General features: G+C 47.0%; 1 protein-coding gene across 1 annotated transcript in view; it reads left to right on the top strand.

Moving 5' to 3' along the window:
- Positions 1 to 5,508: 5,508 nt before the first annotated feature.
- The window catches only part of LOC115603280 (leucine-rich repeat and fibronectin type III domain-containing protein 1-like protein), a 45,047-nt gene continuing 28,264 nt past the window's right edge, over positions 5,509 to 22,291 (top strand). The window contains exon 1 of the mRNA XM_030475049.1: positions 5,509 to 5,766. The gene's annotated coding sequence lies outside the window, so the exon portion shown is untranslated. The remainder of the gene's footprint in view (positions 5,767 to 22,291) is intronic.

Raw genomic sequence — 22,291 nt, 5'->3', positions numbered from 1 at the left:
CTAAAGCCTGACTTCAAAAGCAACCTGAGCACCTCAAAGGTACTGTTTAACTTTGCTACTTTCAGCTCTGAAGTTAATCCTCTGCCACGAGAAGCTGGTTCAGATTCAACAGAAGAGGCTGGATGGACATATTGCAAAAGAAGTCAGCAGCAGCAGCAGCTGGGAAGGATTACTCCTCAGCCTGTAGCATAGAATCATAGAATGGTTTAGGTTGGAAAGGTCCTTAAGATCATCCAGTTCCAACCCCCTGCCATGGGCAGGGACACCTCACGATAGACCATCGTCACCCAAGGCTCTGTCCAACCTGGCCAGGGATGGAGCACTTATCAGTTCTCTGGGCACCCTGTTCCAGCACCTCACCACCCTCACAGAGAAGAACTTCCCTATATCCAACCTGAACTTCCCCTGTTTCAGTTTAAACCTATTGCCCCTTGTCCTATTGCTACAGTCCCTGATGAAGAGTCCCTCTTCAGCATCCTTGTAGCCCCCTTCAGATACTGGAAGGCTCCTCTGAGGTCTAAAGAAAGTAGTAAGTAGTAAAGTAAGTAGTAAGCAAAGGTTCCTAAAAAGAACTAAATAATATAAAGAAAGATAAATAACCAGGAGCTCTAAACTGTACTCGGATAGCAACATGCCTGTGTAATCCCTACGTTGTAGTTTTACATCCATTCTCATTGTGTCTAGGAGTTGCTTCTGTTTTCTTCCCTTGGCATTCTTCCTACCTGGAGGCTTATCACACAGATGTTTGTGCTGCCTGCTGCCAAAGCCCTGGATCTGACACAAGGCTCGCTTTCATCTCCAAATTCATGCCGTTCTGCTGCGGCCAAACAGCAATTGCTGCTGAAGTTCCTAGCGAGCAATTGGCAGGCTGGTAAAGGCAGTCACAAGCACCTCATGGTACTAACAGAACACCTTCCCATATTATTCCAGGAATCAGATTAGTGGATGCCCTTTCTTGCCATGCAATTCCACATACATACATCACCCTGGAAATACTCTCATTCGGAGATTAGGTCCTTGAATCAAGAGACCCTGAACAGGGCAAAACTTGCTGCATATACTAAAAAAGCCAAACCCCAAACTGCTTTGATGAACCACTTCCTCTAAGGCTTTCACAAATACATAGAGGTCTGTAGTGAGGTTGTTTGCAGAATTGCATTTATTACTATTTATTAGATTATTCCTATTTATTATCTATTTATTAGATGATTTATTACTGAAGTTCCAGCTCTCTTCTAGCACAGATTCCTGATGGATAGAAACCATTAGTCATAGCATCAGCCCAGAGCTGAATATGAAGCTAGATCACGGCCACACACCTCAGTTTTGGACCCTGCATACTCAGAAACACACGCAGATATGTGTACACACATCTCAGGTCAGAGAAGTCTATTATTCGGATGAAAAAGGGCTCAATTTCTCTCAAAAATACTGTTTCAGTATAAGATCTCTGAGAATTGGGAGCTGCTTCTGCAGGGTGGAGAATAGGATCTGTGCTCATCATGGGTACTGTGATGCTGGGAAGCTCAAAACACCTCCCAGGGGTCTCCTCTGGGAAGCACCAACTCATGTTGCTCCTCACCCAACAAAGCAGAGACCACATGGGCAAAGACTGCGACAGATCAACCCTCAACACCCTGGAGACCTTCAGCTTCCAGAATAGGTCAGGAAGAAAAGCCATAGGGTCCTAATAATTTTGGCTGCCCCCCAACCCCTTCCAGTTACATCTTTACTTCCACACTTGCCATCATAATCTGAATTTCCATCTAGGAAACTGGCCACTTCATTGAGACAAAGTGCCTGGAGGTACTGCCTTGGAGAGAAGAAGTTACCAAACCCTACCTGCCTTGTACCTTCTGCTGTACCTATCACAGATCCAAAGAGTAGGTCCAAAGGGCTTGAGACTGGAAACCAGTCCCACTCCCTTCTTATCGACTTCTCTTCCCCACCCTCCAGAGAGATGAGTTATTTTTGCTGCTCCTCCACAGGTAGCACACTCATTTTCTCTGGCATTTCTATTTGTCATCCCAGTGGACATCATTTAGTTTTTCAGGCCCTGCAGAGAGCAATCGAGCCAGTGGAAATTGTCCTGGCCTTAATTACATGTAGGGTCTTGTATTACAGCTCTCCTCAAGAAAACGTGGGGAGAAACAGCCTCACATGTGATGCTTTTACCTAACTTAAACCGAGTAGCCCTGGCCTGAAGTGCCATGGAATGATCAAGGGCAGAGTCATGAAAGCCTTCTTGAGACCCCACTTGCAGCAATGTGTGCAGATCTGGTGTCCTCAACAGAAGGACATGGAGCTGTTGGAGTAAGTCCAGAGGGGGCCACGAGGATGAGCAGGGGCTGGAGCAGCTCCTGTATGAAAACAGGCTGAGAACACTGGGGCTGTTGAGCCTGGAGAGGAGAAGCTGCGTGGAGACCTCAGAGCGGCTTCCAGTGTCTGAAGGGGGCTACAAGGATGCTGGAGAGGGACCTTCATCTGGGTCTGTAGTGATAGGACAGGGGGTGATGGGTTCAAACTGAAACAGGGGAAGTTCAGGTTGGATATAAGGAAGAAGTTCTTTACTGTGACGGTGGTGAGATGCTGGAACAGGTTGCCCATAGACTTGGAACTCCATCCCTGGCAGTGTTCAAGGCCAGGTTGGACAGAGCCTTGGGTGACAATGGTCTGTTGTGAGGTGTCCCTGCCCATGGCAGGGGGTTGGAACTGGATGATCTTAAGGTCCTTTCCAACCCAAACCATTCTATGATTCTATGACTCTCAGCGTTGGGAGCATGCAAAATTCCCATTCTAAGAGCAAGAATATGCAGAAAGAAGGAGCTGAGGAGCATCTTTAAAGGATGTCCAGTAAGTTCACTGCTCTGCCATTGATCCTGGTCCATGGAGGCAAAAATAGCACACCTAGGTGGACTAAAAAATCCCTGAGACAGCTGGAGATGAAGCAGGAAAGGTTCTTTGAGTGTCAGAGAGAGATATAGGAAAACAGAAAGAGAAGACTCCTCACCACCTATTAACACATAGAGCCATGGGCTATTCTCAGAGAAGCCAGAATACAGTCCTGATGCCATAGTTGTTTAAAATAACATTAAAATAAAATAAAATAGGAGAAAATAAAATAAAATATAATATTACAATTGAATTAAATTAAAATAAATTAAAATTAGAGAATTGGTAAAACAACCCATCAAGTGGCATAAAGCTCACTCTAAACCACTGGATGCAGAGGATCAGTGGAGGGGTCCTGCAAGAAGGAGAGGGTGGAGGGGCAAGCCCCTTTGTGCTCTGTATTAGTGTAGTGTATTAGTGGTGGATTTGGCAGCCTGGGGTACTGGTTGGACTTGATGATCTTCGAGGTATTTTCCAAGCCGGTTGATTCGATGGTTTTATGATTCTATATCTCACAATATTCAATCTGGAAACCAGAAATGATTTGCAGCCACAATTGAATCAGTTACAATAAATATTCTCCAAATGGAAGAACATTCAGACCCAGTTTTCCTCCACGCATTCCTGGGGACCTCTCATCTCAGCCCGGAGCTGTGCTCCTCATCCAGTTACTAATATCACCCATGCACAGATTAGAGCCATTAGCACCTCTACGTGGAAAACGCTGATGTGCAAGCACACAGCTACCTCTCATCACGAAGGGGAAGATGCTACTCGCTGTACATATTATAGCCTGCCCTATCCTGGCCTCCTCAGAAGCATGAATCATGTCTCCAGATATTTTTTGTACTTGGTATTACCAAGACATGACTCACGAGAGAGTAACGATTCAGCAACAATTCTCCTTCCCCAAACCTTCCACAGAGTAGAAATCATTCCACTGCCATTTGGGTTCCTCTAATAAAGTTATTTAGGAGATGAGCCTGCTCTGCGGTAAGCCATTATTCATATCAACACAAAAGGTATTGTCTTAAAACAAAGAAAACCCCTCAAAACACGCTCTTTAATCCATTCCATTTAAAGATCCCACAGGGTGAAACAAGGATTTGGAGAGTTTGTCGTTGTTTTGACTAAAGATTCCTCCAGCACAGCAAAGAGAGTATTTTGCAGGGTTTTTTCCTTCCTTTGCTTCCATGGATTTCACCACCTACACCTACATTTTACACCCGAGAGAACAGGAGGCAGTTTCTCACTACAAGAGGCCACTAAGCAAAAGCACAGTGACCCTGTGCAGGGCGGGTGGTTCAGCATTGCGCCCCTCATGCAGACATCCCTGCTCCACTTTTGTGCTCTTCAAATTACATGGAATAGGATAATAAATAGGAAATAAATGCTCCACCAAGCCCAACCTGACCCAATACAAGATGTGGTCCAAGAGCTGAACCAGCCTGGCCCTTTGAAGCCCCTGTGGTGCTCTTCAGCTGTGCACCAGAATAGACTCATAGAATCATTTGGGTTGGAAAAGACCCTTAAGATCGAGTCCAATCATAAACCTGTCACTGCCAAGTCCACCACTAAATCTTGTCCCTAGGTGCGATGTCCAAATGTCTTAAATACCTCCAGAGACAGTGACTTGAACACTTCCCTGGGCAGCCTTCCAATGCTTGACAACCCTTTTGGTGAAGAATTTTTTCCTAATATCCAATCTAAACCTCCCCTGGTGCTGGTTACTGGGGATTCTATGGAAAGAGACCATGCCACTAGCCTCACTAGGCATCACCAGAACCAAAAGAAGGCACTTAACCCTGCTAGACCCCATTGCTCCAAACCCTGTCCAACCTGGCCTTGAGCACTGCCAGAGATGGGGCAGCCACAGCTTCTCTGGGCACCCTGTGCCAGCGCCTCAGCACTCTCTCAGGGAAGAACTTCTGCCTTCTATCTAACCTGAACTTCGCCTGTTTCAGCCTCTCTTTGCGCTGAGAGATGCTCCAGCCCCTGCTCATCCTCGTGGCCTTTGGACTACCTCCGCGTCCTAAAATTCCTTTGTAAATGTTTAACATCTGCAGCTACCAGTGCCTTGTAATTAACCAGCGATTAATGGACAACCTCAATTCCTCAGTTAACAGGCAATCCCCAGCACAAACCCAGGCTGGGAGAGACTGGATGGAGAGCAACCTTGAGGAGAAGGACTTGGGGGTGTTGTGTGATGAGAAGCTCAATGTGACCCCGCTTCAGCGTGCACTTGAGCCCAGAACCCCCCCGTGTGCTGGGCTGCACCCCCAGAGGGTGAGCAGCAGGTCGAGGAAGGGAATTGTCCCCCTCTTCTCCCATGGCAGGGGGCTGGAACTGGATGATCTTTAAGGTCCGTTCCCACCCAAACCACTCTGGGGTGCCGTGATTAATTCCTCGGCTCTCAGCGGGTTCCCATCACAGGGGGATGCTGCTCCCTCCTACCCCAATACCAGACCACAGGGAGAGGGATCCGCTGTGGGTACTGCTCGGTACCAAGCGGAGGGGGACCGCATCTCCCCTCTCCAGTCGCCGCACCGGGGCTGCGGCCATCGGGCGGGGCGGGGCGGGGCGGGGCGCGCCGCCTTCTTTCCCCTTCCCCTCCTCTTCTTCCTCCTCCTCCTCCGCCGCCGCCGCTGCGCGGAGCCGGGGCGGGGCGGCCCCTGCGGCAGCGGCTCTGCCCGGCTCCGCCGGTGCGGGATGCTCCGCCGTTCCCCGGCGGGGCTGCAGCGTTACCGGCCATGGGCGGCGGCGGCGGTGGCGGAGGAGGAGGAGGAGGAGGAGGTGGAGAAGGAGGAGGAGGAGGAGGAGGAGCGGGGGACACGGCCGGAGTGATGCCGCCCCTGTAGGCTCACAGCAGGAGAGGTGAGCGCAGGGCTCCGCGGGGATGTGCTACCGGTTACCGTCCTCACCGCGGTGCGGGATGAGCTGGGAGGTGGGGGCTGCGGCCGGGCAGGGGCCGGTGGGGCGCGCCCGACCGACCTCCATCCTTCCCCAGCAGCGCTGCGGAACTGGGGTCCGTCCCCCCTCCCTGCCAGTGCGTGTCCTCCGCACTTCCCGTCTCTTACCGCGCTTTTACACGGAAGGGACGAGCCCGGAGGGATGGTTTCTTGATTTACGGTGATTTTCTTCTCCCGCTCCCGGTTGTTGATAAATTGCAGTGTCACTGTCAGATGTGCCGCTCGCCGCCCTGCTCGGTGTAACGCTCTTCCCGAGGTAGGATCCACCCTTCCCACCGCAGGCACACGCTGGAACGCGGAGCCGCTGAGATCGAGGGACTGGATGTTTGCAAGGCAGGAGGGTTCCTAGTGGGCATCTCGGGGTCGTGAACGTGATGGTTATTGATACTTTCATCCCGCTTTGCGTGGATTTCCCCCCCCCCCCCCCCCGCCCTTTTCTTCTGGAAACGGTACCGGCGTGATCAACATTCCCTGCTCCGTTGGCAGTCCCGGTTCTCTACATCTCGAGGGTGGCACAGCCTCGGGATGGCAGCCGGCGTTCACACCTTTGGGTTCGCTCTTTGTCACGGGGCGACCGATGCTACAGTCACCGCCGAGTGTAGTGTTGGTGTTGGGGGTGACTGGCTGTGTCATTGAGGCTGCCTGAGGTGATTCCCTGCAGTCGGAATAGCGGCAGGAATACACAGCCGATGGAGCCGGATTGAGGCTGCTCAAACGGGAGAAAATCTCCGACGTCGCGCTGGGGAGCAGAGCAGTGCCGGCTGGGATTGAGGGCCTGTTTACCCGGAAAATCCCTTGGAAAACGGGCTTGTGCTTTAGCAAAGGAAGATGTTGCTCTACAAGAGCCCCAGAATCTCCTAGCAGAGCTAAATATGTCTATATATATTTGCATTCTGCAGCTGTGAGTGAAAACTCTTGCTGTGAAGCACGTAGGATACTTGAGTGATATTTTTAAAGTTTAAAAATACCTTCTGTAGCCTTGAAAGACAAGAAAACAGCAGTGGTTGTGCTTAATGCTGAATTTTTGTGTGTGCCGGATGATCACAATTCATAGAAGTGGCCGTTCTCCCTCTCCCTTTACATAAATTAGGGAGAAATGGTCTGGCTTTAATCTTGCGTATGATTTCCCAGGTTGGTAACCTGGGTGACTCCAGTATCGCCGCAGGCAGTGCAGCATTTTCTCTCTGCTACCTACCGGCTTGCCTGGTGCTGGAGCATTTTGCTTCAGTGCAGTGCCTGCTCGCTGCGCTTACCACGAGAGGGCCCATTCTACGCCTGGCTTTGGTGATGTGCACTTGGGAATGGGGCTGCTGCATGCTGGATCCATGCTTTTCCCAGGGGATAATCTCATCCCCTGCCTGGTTTTTGCACTGATGTTCCTAAGGCTGGTTAATGTGTGTCATTTTGGGAGCTGATGTGATGTTTTTAGACATCTGTGTTACTAGAATCATAGAATCATGGCATGGTTTGGGTTGGAAAAGACCTGAAGATCATCTAGTTCCAGACCCCTGCTATGGGCAGGGATGCCTCACCCTAGACCATGTCACCCAAGGCTCTTGCAGTGGAGCAAGGAACCACTACAGAAAGTCCCACCTTCCTGTGGTTGTCAATTGCCAAGTCGAAATCTTCTGTTGGAAATAAGCAGCATGTTTAGGATGTCTTTTGCTGTCATGGGGGGCAACGTCCTACTTGGAGCTGGTGGGTTTGAGCTCAAGGGGGAGTTATGGATGTTTGCACTCCCACTTTGCAGGTTGGAGCTGGGCAGAGTTCTTGCTCTTGCTCCAGATGAGGTGTTTAATGTGGGTTCTTTGGAGAGGAGGAAGTTGTTACCTTGGAAAAAAGGACTATCACGGTCATCTCCTAGAATCATAGAATGGTTTGGGTTGGAAAAGACCTGAAGATCATCTAGTTCCAAACCCCCATCTGCTGCCAGAAAACCCCATCAAACAATTCTCAGCAGCTCACTGCTGCTGAGGACGGTGAAGGACTTGCTCTTCAGCAAGAGGTTCCTGTGCCCTTCAGCACCAGATACTCCTGACCAAGGGCCCTGATGGCAGCAGGAAAGAGGTCTCCAGGGGTGCTGCACTATGGGTGCCAGGAACTTTGCATGGCAGCTTGTTTGAAGGCTAAATTAGCAAGCTTACAGCCCAAAGCCTAGTTGGTGTTGTCTCCTGGCAGGAGCAGTGTATTCAATTCCCTGTTGGCCTCAAGAGTAAAATGTAACGCTCAGGTGGGGCAGGTTCTGGTAGTGACATGAATAGGGTGGGCTGCTTCTGAGAAACATGCTCCCAGATAAGCATGGATCATTCTTATGTAACGTGTCTCATCACATCTTGGAAGGGTTCAGTTCCTCTTCTTCCTCTCAAATCAAACCCAAAACCCCAACAGGCAGGGAACGTGAAGCTTTTCCCATCTCTTTCAATCACCTTTACTCACCACTGCTGGTGGTGGGTGTTTGGAGTGGGTTTTCCTACAGACGGTTGATGAAATGGCATGGTGACAGCTTATCAACCCATCAGTACCATCAGGCTGATGGGTTACTCCTACTTTATAAAAGAACCCACCAAAGAACACACAAATTGCTTGAATTAAGTAGGTACTAAATGACTGTATATATACATATATATATAAAATTTCCTTTTCACCAATACTTTCTGTGCACCCCAGGTTGGGATGCTGCAGGGAGACACTGAACACTCAGATGAGGAGGATGCAGGTGGCTTTCCACGTGGGCTCCTTGTTTCATAGAATAGTTTGGGTTGGAAGGGATCTTCAAAAGTCATCTGGTCCAATGCCCCTGTTTGGTCAGCCTTTGAACGACGGAGGAGATGGATGGACGAAAGCTAAATGTTTCCTGTTGGATTTGCAGATCTGTGTGCATCTCTGTTCCCCATCACAGAAGAGTTTTAGGTGATGGTGGTCATGGTTGAAATGAAGGTGAACTTCATTGGTGTGCACCAAGGAGTGTTTTATTTGCTGCTTGGTTTCAACTGGATTCCCTCTTGTTGCTCATGCTTCCCCTCTGTCCTGGGAAGGGTTCATGTCTTGGTTGTCCCTCAGAGGGAATAAGAAAATTGGGCAGATCGTTGCAAGGTGAACACATGGCCTTGATGCTCACAGGTGAGGTTCACAGATAGGCCACTCCCCAGTCCAAAACTGGGATTTGATTTGTTTTCATTCCAAGTGTTGGTTCCCAGCCTGCTCGTAGGTTGCTTGGGACAGAGACCTTGGGTCAGGGCAGAGACCTTCGGTCAGGGCAGATGTTCCTCTTTTTACTTATTTTAGAACATGGAGAAACATCAATGTCATCTGCATGTAAGATTTATTCCTACTGTAATAGAGGAAACATTCCTATGGATTGAACACAGGGAATTTTGTGGCAGGAAAATTCTTTGACATCTCCAAAGAGAAGCTGCACTGATCTATTTTTATTTATTTTTAATTTTTAATTATTTTTTATTTTATTTCTTTTGGTAACAAAGAGAATCTCCACTTCTCTGACCCAGTGCCAAGCTCTGTGGCCTGTTTTAGAAGAGCAATTAGCCTGGGCAAACTGGCAACACTTAGCCCCAGAGTGGCAGGAGTTCGCCATGAAGCAGAGTGTCTTTGAAATCTGTGCATATTCTTTTCTAATGGGTAACAATCACACTTCCAGCCACATTTCAAGGATCACTGAGCCTCTGCTGAGCCCTGTCATATGTGCTGTGTGCAATCCTGCAAAGCCCAAATAGCTCCTCCTTTCACTGCTTTTGCCTTTCTTATTCAAAGCTGAATTATTGATATTCTTTGGGATGCTCTGGGACACCCAGCTGGTTTCATCCAGGCTTTCGTGAGCTAAAAGTGGGAAGGTTTTGTTAAACCTCAGTCTTGCCCGATGTTAGCATTGTTATTGTCTCTACTGCAGCGTGCCCTTCACAAGGTATCAAAAAGAAGCATTTTGTGGCTCCATTGTCTGAGTCTTATCTTTATCGAAACAATTGCACATGACGCGTGACTCTCCTCAGTGCTCAATCTCAGCCGTTTCAGAGCAGTTTGTGGCACTCATGCACATTACAAGTCTGGCATTTCTTGCTGTGCTGGTCTTTAAAGGTAGCAGGTAACGCTGACCTCTGCTTGCCTTTGAACTTCCTGAGCTGGGAAGTTCTGGAGTTGCAGGGAAGAGTGGAAGTGATAGGAGGTGGGAGGCAGGCAGACAGGCAGCTTATGAACAAAGCTTTTAAATTGCTATACTAGAAGAGTTAATAGCTTGTGCCCACGTCACTGACTGGTTTTATTCTTCTTGCAATCTGATGTGAAATGGAATCGACTCTTAAGACAGATATGCTTTGGATTTTGGAGGTGTATTTGCCTGTCTGTTGTCTGGGATGGATGCTGGGAGCCTTGCTTGTGATGAAAATAACAGCTATTGATTAGAAAATGTCACCCGGGCTCTGGTTTAGCAAAGTCAGCAGCTTGATTTCAAGCACAGGCTCATCTGCTCCCCGTGGTGGACAAACACTAAATGAAGTGTGTGTTGGTGCAGAGGTGCGTGTCTCCAAATGCATCAAGCAGGAATATTTGGGTGGGAATCGGTGTCTTTCTCTTCATAGTGCCTGGAAAGCATCTCCTCTATGTCATAGTACAACGGTGATGTAACTGCTGCTCTGACTTTATATGTGTATATATATCTATTATATATACAAGGTGGAGCTGGAGGTGCAGCCTGACTTTTGTATTGGAAGAAGACCTTCCATGTTCGTGCTGAAGTCTCTGTGTTGCTGGCTTACTTAGATCATCTTCCCAGGTGACCTTTATATTCAGAAAGGGCATTTTCCCTCATTTTACTGGCTTTGAAAACAGTTTGGGCTTTGCCTGTCACTTTAGATTGTGACTGGAGCCAGACGGAAGCATGATTTGGGGGTTAAACTTGATGTGCTTTGGAGGTCCCATTCCAACCTAAGGTATTCTGTGGATTCATGGTATGCAACAGTTGTTAGAATCAGAAGTGTCCCCTTGGTGTGCTGTGTGCTGGGCTTTTGTATTCCTGCATAATAAATAATGATGGGAAACATTGCTTTTGGAGTATGTGTGTGCCCCTGTGCTGGTTGCAAGCCAAGTCTGGACAAGAGGTCATGTAGCTACATGACCATGAACTCAACCTGGTGTCCCCAGGCATGGTGCTGGTTGGGACTAGGACTGCCTCAACCACAGCTGGGAGTTCCTGCTGGAAAGCTGCTTCATGTCCTTTAGATGTGGAACATGGGGAGCATGAGCCCTGATCTGTCTCCAAAGTACTGTCTGTCTGCTTAAAGCTATACCTGCTGTGAGCATGAACCCTGCCCTGTAGAACTGGTTAAACCTGAGAAAATGGTTGAGAGAACTGCATTTGGCACCAGCTATCACCTTCTGTGAACCTGAGTCCGCTGCCCTGCTGTGGCTGCAAACAGCGAAGGTGGCTCTCCTGGAGAAGACCCTGCAAGGAAGGGCCACCAGCACTTGGCAGGAGGTCTGTGATGGTTGCAAAGCAGCTGAGCATCCTTCGGAAGCGATGAAGTGCAGTGGCAGAAGGGCAGCATGTTTCCTCTGTCAAGGGTTCACAGGCATTTCTTCACTGTGAAAAAGTGGGGTTAAACAAATATGTATTTCCTTCTCTTTATGGTTTTAAAACACTGAAAGGGCCTCGAAAACTGTGTAAATGAGGCCCTTAGTGACGTGGGTTAGTGGTGGCCTTGGCAGTGCTGGGGTGATGGTTGGACTTGATTATCTTAAAGGTCTTTGCCAACCTGGTTGATTCTGTGATCTATTTAGGCTTGTTGCTAGAATTGAACCTGTTTCTTTCTCCTCCCTCCACTTCCTCACCACAAGAGACTTGAGGCATGGACTCGCTCTTTGTTTCCAGCTGGAACGAAGCACGGTCCCTGGCACGGGTTGCATGGGTGACGTCCTTGTGAAGTTGGAAATAGCTGTGCTTGGAGCTGCCGTCTGTCCTGCTCAGCTGCTGCGGGGCTGAAATACATCACGTGGCCAAAAAACACCTGATTTTGATCATTTTTACCTTCCATTTTCAATGCAAATAGAGCCACGGGCTCCTTTCATTCTAAGCACGTGCTGAACAGCAAAGGGCGCTTGGAGTGGTTCTTGTTCCCCTGATGGCTTGTCAGGGCCTATTTTTTTTGTTATTAGACAAGGGTTCTCAGAGCAATATAATTTCCATTTTATTTAATTCTTTTAAAGCTGAAAAATGAGATGGGGAGGATGAGCAGTGGTATGTAGAGCTCCACGCTCCCCATCAAAGGGATCGGGGGTAATGCCCTCTTGAGGAAGGCTGTTTCAGCCACCAGAGGCTGGTTATTTTTGTAGCCTCTAATGATTTTGGTTCTAATAGGAGCTTGGTTTAGGGTTGATGTCCATGTGAAACACAAGACTTATGCAAACACTGGGTTACAAATGATTTCAGTCCTCAATATCTACTGTATAAAATCAGTAGGTAACGTAGAAGAGCATCTCTCACTCCTCCTTTCCCATGAAATGTGCTTTAAGTGTATGGGAGGATAAGGTGGATATGTTTGGACTTGTACTTTCAAACTGACCAGGCACATGGCAGCCTTCAGTTGCCAATGGAACCTCTTAGCACTTGCAAAAGCAGCCAGATTAGCTTTTTTCCTCACTCTTTTCACAGCTCTCCCTTCTCTTGCTGTAATTAGAAGCCATTTCTGTGTCTGAAATTACAGACTCTTATATTCACCTGAGAGCAGATCCCTCGCACTGAATTCCCCACTACTATTTATGCCATCAGCAACACAGAGAAATCCTAGAGCAGTGTTACTGCTCAACACTCTGAGGTTATTATAGAGCTACCAGTTTTGCTGTGATGGCACATTTCTCCTCTTTTCCTGTGGTGAAATGCAATACACTAAACCAGGTCATCATCAGCGTTGTCTGTATTTGTCCTACTTAGTGCTAGCTTTCTCTCTTTCAAACTAACTCCCAAGTGTGTGCTCTTGGTTTCAGATGGTTGTGGGGTATTTTGGTTTGGTTGGTTTTGTGTTTTGGGGGGAGGGGTTAATTAAAGGTATGCCTTGGGGGGCTAAATGATCCTGATTTAAGGTGAATTGGGGGTAGATGGATATAGAGGTTGAACTTATGGTTATTTTCTTATCAGGCTGAGCTGCCAGAGCACCAATAAGCAACTAAATGGTAAGATTTTTATTCATTATCTATTTTTAAGGGCCAATGCTTCCTTATAAATCACAGCTCCTTAATTCCCTTGACTAGTAGGATGCCCTGGGGCTGGATGTATATGTACACGGGTTCCCCCTGGCTTTGTATTTCCGAGGGATATTTGCATGACAATGAGGAACTGCACAGCATTGCTGGGTCGGGATTCCTGTGTCAAAAGGAATTGGCCTGATCTGTAGAATCTATAGGTGGTGGCTGCTCTGCCTTCCATTGAAAGAAGCCTTTTGACCCTGGTCTTGACCCACTGTTGGCCGGGATATGCAGGAGATGGATCTTTGGCTGTGACTGCTGGGCAGCACTGGGAAGGCTGTTGCCTTTTCTTGCAGCTTCTTTGTCTTCTGACTTTTCTTTGCTTCGTCTTTTGGAATGAAACCTTCCAAACCTGCCTGTTACCTTGCCTATGGATGGCATGAGTGGAGTGTGGCACAGCAGCACTGTCCTACCACGGGTAAATGTTTAGAGCTATTGAGGCTGTTCTTGGTTTTTGGCTACTTGGGTTTTGTCTTAATGCTTTGTCAAAGGTTCAGGTTACCACAGTTTGTCTTTATGTCAGGTTTCTACCCCTGAAATAGCTGTCTGTAGTGAGAGCTTAGGATGACTGAGGTCAGGAGCATGTGATGTGTGGAATGTGGTCCTTTTTGCACCTCTGTCTAGGTCAGAGGGTTGCTGCACTGGATGTGTTGCCCCAAAATTACTTGTATTAAGGAGAAAAAAAGATGAAAACAAAGAAAAAAAAAATACAGAGAAAAAGGCTTGGCAAAGCTTTGGTTCTTCATGAACGTTCCTATTTCGAGGTACCTGCAGGGTGTCCTCAACCTCCAGCTTGTGGCACTTGTAGAGGCTTAATTAAGTCTCATTTTGAAGCCCGGAATTTGTTTCTTTCCTCCAATTCTGCTCTTTTCTAAATGAAAACGTTCTGCCTTGAGTCACTGTAAGGAAGTTCTGAATTGCAAATGATGTGCCATCAGAGGAAAAGTGGGGGTTCCCCAACCCCCTGCCTAATCATACCCAAGCAGTAGCGCTATTAAAGGAGCCAGGATGGGAAAATCAACTGAAACTGGGTGCTTTTCCTGCATGAATGTAACCAAGGACCGGTTGCTCACTCTTCTCTGGAATGAAATGCCTCTGCTAGTAATAGTTTCCTAATAGCTCTGGGCTGTCTGCAGTGGCTGAACTCATTCCTGTGGGCTAGCTTCATAATTCCTTCCCCTGAACTTCCAATTTAGCACCCACACCTTAGTAATGAGCAGAGCTGTGAGCACTGACGGCAAGTGCTTTGGCAAACATACAGATTTCACACAAGTATATGGCCAAGATGGGTGGAAAAGCGGAGGATGCAGAAAAGGGAGGTGCTGTGAACTGTTCACATGGCATTTGCGGGGTCCGATTCCTTCTCCTTCGCTTAATTAGGAATGAAAGATGCTTTATGCTACAGATGCTGTGCATGTTACTTACATAGAAGGTGATCTTAGTTAGGAGGTGATCCTGCCCCTCTACTCTGGTGAGACCTCACTTGCAGCAGTGCGTGCAGTGCTGGTATCCTCAACGTAAGAAGGACATGGAGCTGTTGGAGCAAGTCCAGAGGAGGCCACAAGGATGAGCAGGGGCTGGAGCACCTCCCGTATGAAGGCAGGCTGAGAACATTGGGGCTGTTGGGCCTGGAGAAGAGAAGCTGCGTGGAGACCTCAGAGCAGCTTCCAGTGTCTGAAGGGGGCTACAGGGATTGTGGAGAAGGACTCTTCATTAGGGACTGTAGTGATAGGACAAGGGGCAATAGGTTCAAACTGAAACAGGGGAAGTTCAGGTTGGATATAAGGAAGAAGTTCTTCCCTGTGAGGGTGGTGAGGCGCTGGAACAGGGTGCCCAAAAAGTGGTGAATGCTCCATCCCTGGCAGCGTTCAAGGCCAGGTTGGACAAAGCCTTGGGTGACATGGTCTATTGTGAGGTGTCCCTGCCCATGGCAGGGTGGTTGGAACTGGATGATGTTAAGGTCCTTCCCAACCCAAACCATTCTATGATTCTTTATATACACAATCACCTAAGTGGTACCTTTGTCTGTCAGTATGTTACGTATTGCTTAACAAGTGACCTTGCTTATTATTTTGCAGCAAGATAAACCCCCCTAAAAATGAGCTAGAGATGACAATGAGTGGCCTTGAGCCTGAAAAATTCCTAATCAATGTTTTATTTAGGCGAGGATGGGAATAGTGGGAGCTGGATACAGGGCATGGAGGAACAGAGCCTGGTGGGAATAGCTGCAAGAATCAGCGGCTTGATCTGTTTGAAGTTCTTGCTTTCAAATGCAGATCAGCTCCTCTGTGAAGAGGGAAAACTACAGTCCTTGTCATGTCGGATCTGCTGTTTTAGGGCTTGGCTTCTGTGGTTGGAGGGGGAGGGAAGATGCTCCTTAACCCCCACCCCCTTTTGTGTGCATGTGGTGGTGTGTATGGTGATTTTGGGGTTGGGTTTTGATGTCTTTTTTGGGCATGTGTATGTTGATTTGGATTTTTTTTTTTGAGGAGGGTTTGGCAGTTTTCTTTGTGGTGGTTGTTTTGTGGTGGTGTTTTGAGGAGGAACTAGCTAAGCCTGGCTCTAGCAGTTGACATGCTCCCTAAAGTTAGTAAAGCCAACCCCAAGCACGGTTCCACTGTGCAGTGCAGTGCGCTGCAGAGAGCTCAGAATGAGTTGGGCTGTGCCAGCGTGCCACTGGTGTGAACCAGCCCTGATGGAGCCAGAAATAATTAACCTTGGGTGCAGAGCTGTGCTAATGCAGCTAAACTTCAGGGAATTACACCACAAGCAGCTCTGTGCCTGAGGTAGATGTTTTCCAGCTTGCTCAGAAGCTGGATTTCTCTAATGGGGATGCTGGAGCTGGGCTGATGAAGAAGCATCCTTTGCTTCTGATAACACGAGGTCTTGCAGGACATCCTATTCCCACTCACACCTCCCTACCCCAATGCGCAAGGAACAAATGCTGCTTGGATGTCCTTGTGTTCTTTGGGAAAGTCTCTGTGCTGCAGGAAATGCTGGCCAAATGGGAGTTATTTGGCTCGTTGTTTCTGGTTGATGGTATGAGGAGAGGTAAGATTTTCAAGTCATTGGTGTGGTGATCTCTGAGCAGTGACTATGTGACAATGCTGCATTGCATGGATATATAAGACTACTCTGGTGAGGCCCCACTTGCAGCAGTGTGTGCAGTGCTGGTATCCTCAGCATAGGAAGGACATGGAGCTGTTGGAGCAAGTCCAGAGGAGGCCATGAGGATGAGCAGGGGCTGGAGCACCTCCCGTATGAAGACAGGCTGAGAACATTGGGCTGTTCAGCCTGGAGAATAGAAGCTGCGTGGAGACCTCAGAGCAGCTTCCAGTGTCTGAAGGGGGCTACAAGGATGCTGGAGAGGGACTCTTCATCAGGGACTGTAGCAATAGGACAAGGGGTGATGGCTTCAAACTGAAACAGGGGAAGTTCAGGTTGAATATAAGGAAGTTCTTCCCTGTGAGGGTGGTGAGGCACTGGCACGGGTTGCCCAAAGAAGTGGTGACTGCTCCATCTCTGGCAGTGTTCAAGGCCAAGTTGGACAGAGCCTTAGGTGACAATGGTCTATTGTGAGATGTCCCTGCCCATGGCAGGGGGGTTAGAACTGAATGATGTTAAGGTCCTTTCCAACCCAACCTATTCTGATTCATTCACAGCTCTTTGGAGTGAACCAGCCATCCATGAGCACCAGCAGTGGAGGTGTGGGCTTGGAGATGGCTTCTCTTCACCTGGTCTGGTGGGGTCAAGGCTTGGGGAAGCCTTGATTCTCTTTTTTTGCTTCCTTGTGTTTCCAGTAGCTGTGGAAAAGCTGCTTCAGCTCTTTGGGTTTGCTAATATGATCTCCTGGAAGCAGGAAAAGTGGAAGATGCTGTATTGCTTAGCAAAGGCAGCAATTGGAATCTAGGAAGGGCTATTGTACAGAAAGACTAAAACAAGGCAATGCCAGGACCAAATACGTTTGATGGGGACTGTACTGCATTGATGTGCATCCCAACCAGTGCTGCAGAGCACAAACCTTAACCTGCTGGAAGAGTGGCACAATTTGGCCTTTTTGGCTGGGTACAAGGCCACAGTCTGGCGAAGATTCTCGCTTTAGAATGAGGTCAGTTCAGGAGGATTCAGGATGCTGAAATGCAGCTAATTCAGTTGGACGTGGCAACCCCGGGCTATAAGAAGCTTCTCCTCTAGTACAGTAAATCTCAGTGTCACAGTCTCCTTTACTTTTTACTCACTGGAATATAATCGTTCCCTAAACCACTCTGATGTCTGCTTTTCCATTTCCATTTTTCTGTGGCGTACACTCCATCAGCAGCTATTGGCATTTGTCTGGGTGCATTTTCTGCATCTCAAAGCATATTTGACTTTAACAAGAGGATGGGAATGCCTTTTACTTGTATATGCTGCATCTTTTAAAGTTGCTTTCTTGCGTGTATAATAGTCATTATTGCTCCATCTTTTTCTTTCTTTTCAGTTGTTTGTAAAGGTTTTTACAAGAGCTGATTCACTGCTGACTGCCATGTAATACAATAGTTGCTGTCTTTTAGATGGTGTTAAAATGAGTGTTTAAAACACTGCCTATAAAACACCAATTTATCACATCCTACTGAAAAAGAAAGTCTGTCAAAGCAGGGGGTTTTACATGCTTATTGCATTAGTATTCAAAGCTTGCAGAATACATGTTTATACTGGGTGGGTCTAGTTTGCATCTGCATCCCCCCATTCAATGTGTGAAGGATTAAGTTATTTTGCTGCTTTTTTTTTTTCCCCTTTTAAATGTTCCTCCCCCCACTTTCCAGTATGTTTTCTACTGGTGTTTGTGTGGCTGTTGCTGCAGAAATTCAGCCCTAGTGTTCTTCTGTCACAGTGTTTGTAAGTCTTTGAAGCAGGATGAATTGTAAGGGGAGGGGGAATCACTACCTGGTACCCAAAGAGAATCTCATTAGTTAGAGACTAACGAAGTTTGGCTCAAGCTGGGTTTTGTTTCCAAGCACACTCCTTTCCTTTCGTAGAAGAGGAGAGAAAAAAACATGATGCCTTTGAATGTGCTTCCAGCGAGTATTTGAGATGTTACTGGGATGAGTGCAGAGTAAAAGCATGCCTTAAGATTGATAACCCTGGGAATGAGAAAAGAAATAGTCGGAGTAGTTAATGGTAATCATATAGTTGCCTGTCAACCATGTCACCTCATCCAGCCCTTGCTCTATGGGATTCCTCTAGGTGTGCACAGTTCCTTATCAAAACATGGTGCGATTGCTGCAGGAGTTCTCTGGTGGTTTTGGAATGACTGAATCGAGCCAATTCACAAGCAGGAATAGGAGAATGGAAATGTTTGGGATTTGAATGGGATAGATGGGAATAAAGGTCTCAACGGGTTAACGTGCCAGGAATCTGGGATGCATTGGTAGCTTTTGGTACATGCAGAGCAGAGGGGGAAAGGCAAAGCTGCTTCTGGTGACACAGACCTGTCCTGCTTTGCATCAACAGCGATTCCCACAGAGACGAGATGTTTTTCTTTCTTTTTATGCCAACAGCTTTGTGGCATTAACTAATTGGCTTTAACTTTGGGGGAGTTAAAGCAAAATAAATCCTTAAGTGGATGATTTTGTTCCAAATGAAACTGCATTCAGTCGCTGTAGATGAGTGGAGTTGGCTAATCCTGATTTGCAGCCATTTAAAATCGGATTATAAATGGTCACATGAGGATTAAGTGCAGTTGAAATTATCTACAAGGAATGTAATTCAGATTAAATGTCTCTTGTTCTCGTAAAGGCAGTGGGTTTTGGATTATGGCACCTCTTCCTTTCTCAGAATGAATGTAAACCACTGCTGTAGGTCCCAAATTGAGCAGTCATTCCCCAGTAGCATTTTGTCTTTTGGGTTGTGGTTTGTGACAGGCATTTCACTCATATTCCACATTGCCCTGCTTGGTAAAAATGCAAGATTTATAAAGGAAACATTTAACTGATTGGATAACCTAAAAATCCAGCCTTGGGTAGGGGAAATGGAGTGAATAAACCAGAAAAAAATCCAAAGTACATGTTGCATGTGCTAGAAACAGTGTCATTATTCAGTAATGGGACATTGGTTGGACCTACATAATCTTTAAGGTTTCTTCCAACCCAAACCATTCTGTGATTACTCACCCACACAGATGGTGAAGTAAGATGAGAAAAGCAAGTGTTTTGGGACTGAATGGAGAGAGAATTGCTGAAGATGCCTCCATGGGTTTGCTGGGAGTTCATACTGAGAAGATCCTCCACGATGCCCTTCTAGCTGGAAAGGTATCTCATTGTAGGCTCCAGGATGAATGTCATATGGAGGTATTCCCTTCTTTTCCTGTGCTCCAGAACTCCTCCTCTCCATTTCACATAGAGGGAATGCTGTGATTGCTGATGCTGGCGCTTATGTCGAGAGCCCAGACTTACCTTGGCGCATACCTAGTACGCTTGGGCAGCTTCCTGACTTGTTTTCTGATTCATCTTCTGCTTAGGATGTGCTGGTTTTAAACCGCTTCAGAGACTTTTGAGGTCTGCAGAAGAAGGATAAACTGTGATGCCCCTACAGTGATGTGTTGAGAGACAGCCAGATGATGCACCAGTTTGTCATCCTGTTTATTCAGAGGAAGCTTGCTAGCTTGCCAGATTGATGGTGTTTATCAAAACTGTGCAGTCTTTCCATTTTGAGACAGCCCCTGCCACCCCAGCAGGTAACACTTGTCACAAGTACGTGGGCTTGGAAGAAACTTTGGTTTTACCTTGCCACCCCAGTGCAAGCTTCATTGGGTACCACGGGACAGAGGGGATGGTCAAGAACTTAAATGGCTCTCATTCATCATTGTTAGAGTTTGGTAAACTGACATGTCCTGAAATGCTAGATAGGATTTAGCTTTACCTGATGCACTATTTTCTCTGCTAGGGAGAACAGAAGAATTTCATTTCAAGGGTTTCATTAACACTTCTCAAAGTGATATAATCATTTATGTGAGAGCAGTAGAACCTGCTAAAGGGCTCTTAATGAGCCCTCTCCACTATAATTTCATAGGATTGCAGCCTGGATACTGCTTTTCATGTGTGAAAGCAGCACTTGGGATCCCAAATTAGCACCTGGCTGTGAGCTGAGGGGTCATTTTGTACTGCAGAAAACCAGCAGAACAAGCCCCAGTGTTTACTGGCAGTGGTTACCTGCAGCATGGGCTCACCGGGCTCACCCCCTTGGTGTGGGTTGCGTGCTGAGCAGTCAGGTATGCGTTTGCTACGCTTGGTTAGCACACACTGCCCTACAGCATCATGCCTCTCTCGTCCCATTTAATGAGCATCCTTCAGCTCTAGCACTCTCCATGCACTCCAGGACTGTTGCTTTGCCCTCTTGATGTGCTCATATCCTTGCCCTCTTCAGCTGCAGTAATTATACACCACACACTGCAAATAGTGACCTCTGCTTAGTACGCATTTTCTTTGCCTTGGTCAAATGACTGGGATGCTTCTCTAAACAGAATGATGAGATAGTATCTCTCTGTCCCGCTTTGGCCTTTGAACTACCCTCTGCTTCCAGGATCATTAATCCATTATAATATTTAGATAACTAATTTTGCCCCTGGCAGGATGATATTTAATGTGATGCTCTTGGAACTGAGGACGTGTAAGTGTTGCTCAACAGAGGGATGATTTCTTTCCTTTCATTGCAAGAAAAATGTGATTTGCATTACATGATTTAGTGGTGGCCTTGGCAGTGCTGGGGTAAAGGACTTGATGATCTTAAAGGTCTCTTCCAACCCATCTGATTCTATGATCCTATGATGTGCAGTGGATTTGAGATCCAGCTTTGGTTGCACGCTCAGAGTAAAGCCCTACCCAAAAAGGAGCAAAGCTGCACTGGTGGCACCTCTTAACCGATGTCTGGCTCTTGCATTTTGCAGGTTTGAGAGCAATCTGTACCAGGCTTTCTGCTTCCAGCTGAGCTTACTGTAGTCCCCGCACAGGAGAGGAGCCTTGTGCAAGCTATATCTTGAATGACTTAGTTCTGGAGACTTTAGCTAGGTCAGCCTTAAACTAGGGTCCGCAAGATGACTTCTTGTTTTTGCCAAGCCTGAGCACAATTAGATGGTGGTTGCAGTTGCTTTTGCATTTCAGATGGATGCTCCATCCCCTCCTTAAGCATCTGCAGCTTGCAGAGTTGAGCTTGGTTTTTTAGGCCTGAGCTGTCATCTCCTCTGACTCTTAACCGCAGGGAGTTGGTTTTATTACGACTGTGCCATGGGTGGGTGTTTTTGGGAAGGATGCTGTTAGAAGAGAAATGATGTTTAGGAGATACTCAGTACAATTAGAACTACAGCAATAACCTAGATTTACTGGAGCAGTATGGCTGTTTATTAAGTCTATGTGCAGGTCCTTAAATTCCTATTGGGCTTTTGTTTAGCTGTTGTTCTGTTTGTACTCGATATAATACCAGGAATGGGTTCTCTGCCAGAAACAATTCAGAAGATGAACTGTTCCATCCATGAAAACTTCAAAGTTGGTGGGTTTTTTCCCCTTAAGACAGAGTAGTTGCTGAAATAGCCCTTGGTTTTCAGAGAGCTGAATTTGAGAGTGCAAAGGTGGGATGAAAAAGTGTGATCTTAAAATCACAGCTACTTTATTGAGACCTGAGCCTTCGTACTAATTTAGTACAATTCACTCCCTTGACAAGCCACACTATAAGAACAGGGATGGTAGGAGATCCTCCACAAGCCTGCTGGCTGTGGAAGACTTAAGTTCCTAATATTAAAAGGTTGGATTCTGAGTTCTTTGGCTGTCCCCTAATTTTATCTTTGCTTCTCAGGATCATCTAGTTTGACAGAGAGACATTTTCTTGGGGAATTATTACTTGCCAAAGTAGAAGACAGTAAAGAACACATGGAATGGCTTTGACAGATACAGGGCTGTAAGGCTGAAGATCATGTACCAAAGCACCATTAACTCTTGAATGTGTGCAACATTTAGGGGAAGCTTTGTTAGGTGCTGACCATTAATGCTATTTTGGACTTTCTCCTCTATTTCCGACTTCTCTCTGTGTGCTTGGGTTGCTGGGTCTCTGAAAGAAGACTTCTGCAATGAAATTGTTACTTTAGTTCCAAAGCCCCATCATTCTGTCTATTTGCTTTGACTGCCTTAAATCTTTTATGGTGCTCACAAAGGATG

The sequence above is a fragment of the Strigops habroptila genome, unplaced genomic scaffold (genome assembly GCF_004027225.2).
Source record: "Strigops habroptila isolate Jane unplaced genomic scaffold, bStrHab1.2.pri NW_022045628.1_ctg1, whole genome shotgun sequence".
Classification (NCBI taxonomy): Eukaryota; Metazoa; Chordata; class Aves; order Psittaciformes; family Psittacidae; genus Strigops; species Strigops habroptila.
Note: the sequence above shows the minus strand (reverse complement) of the source record. Positions and strands in the feature narration are given on the sequence as shown.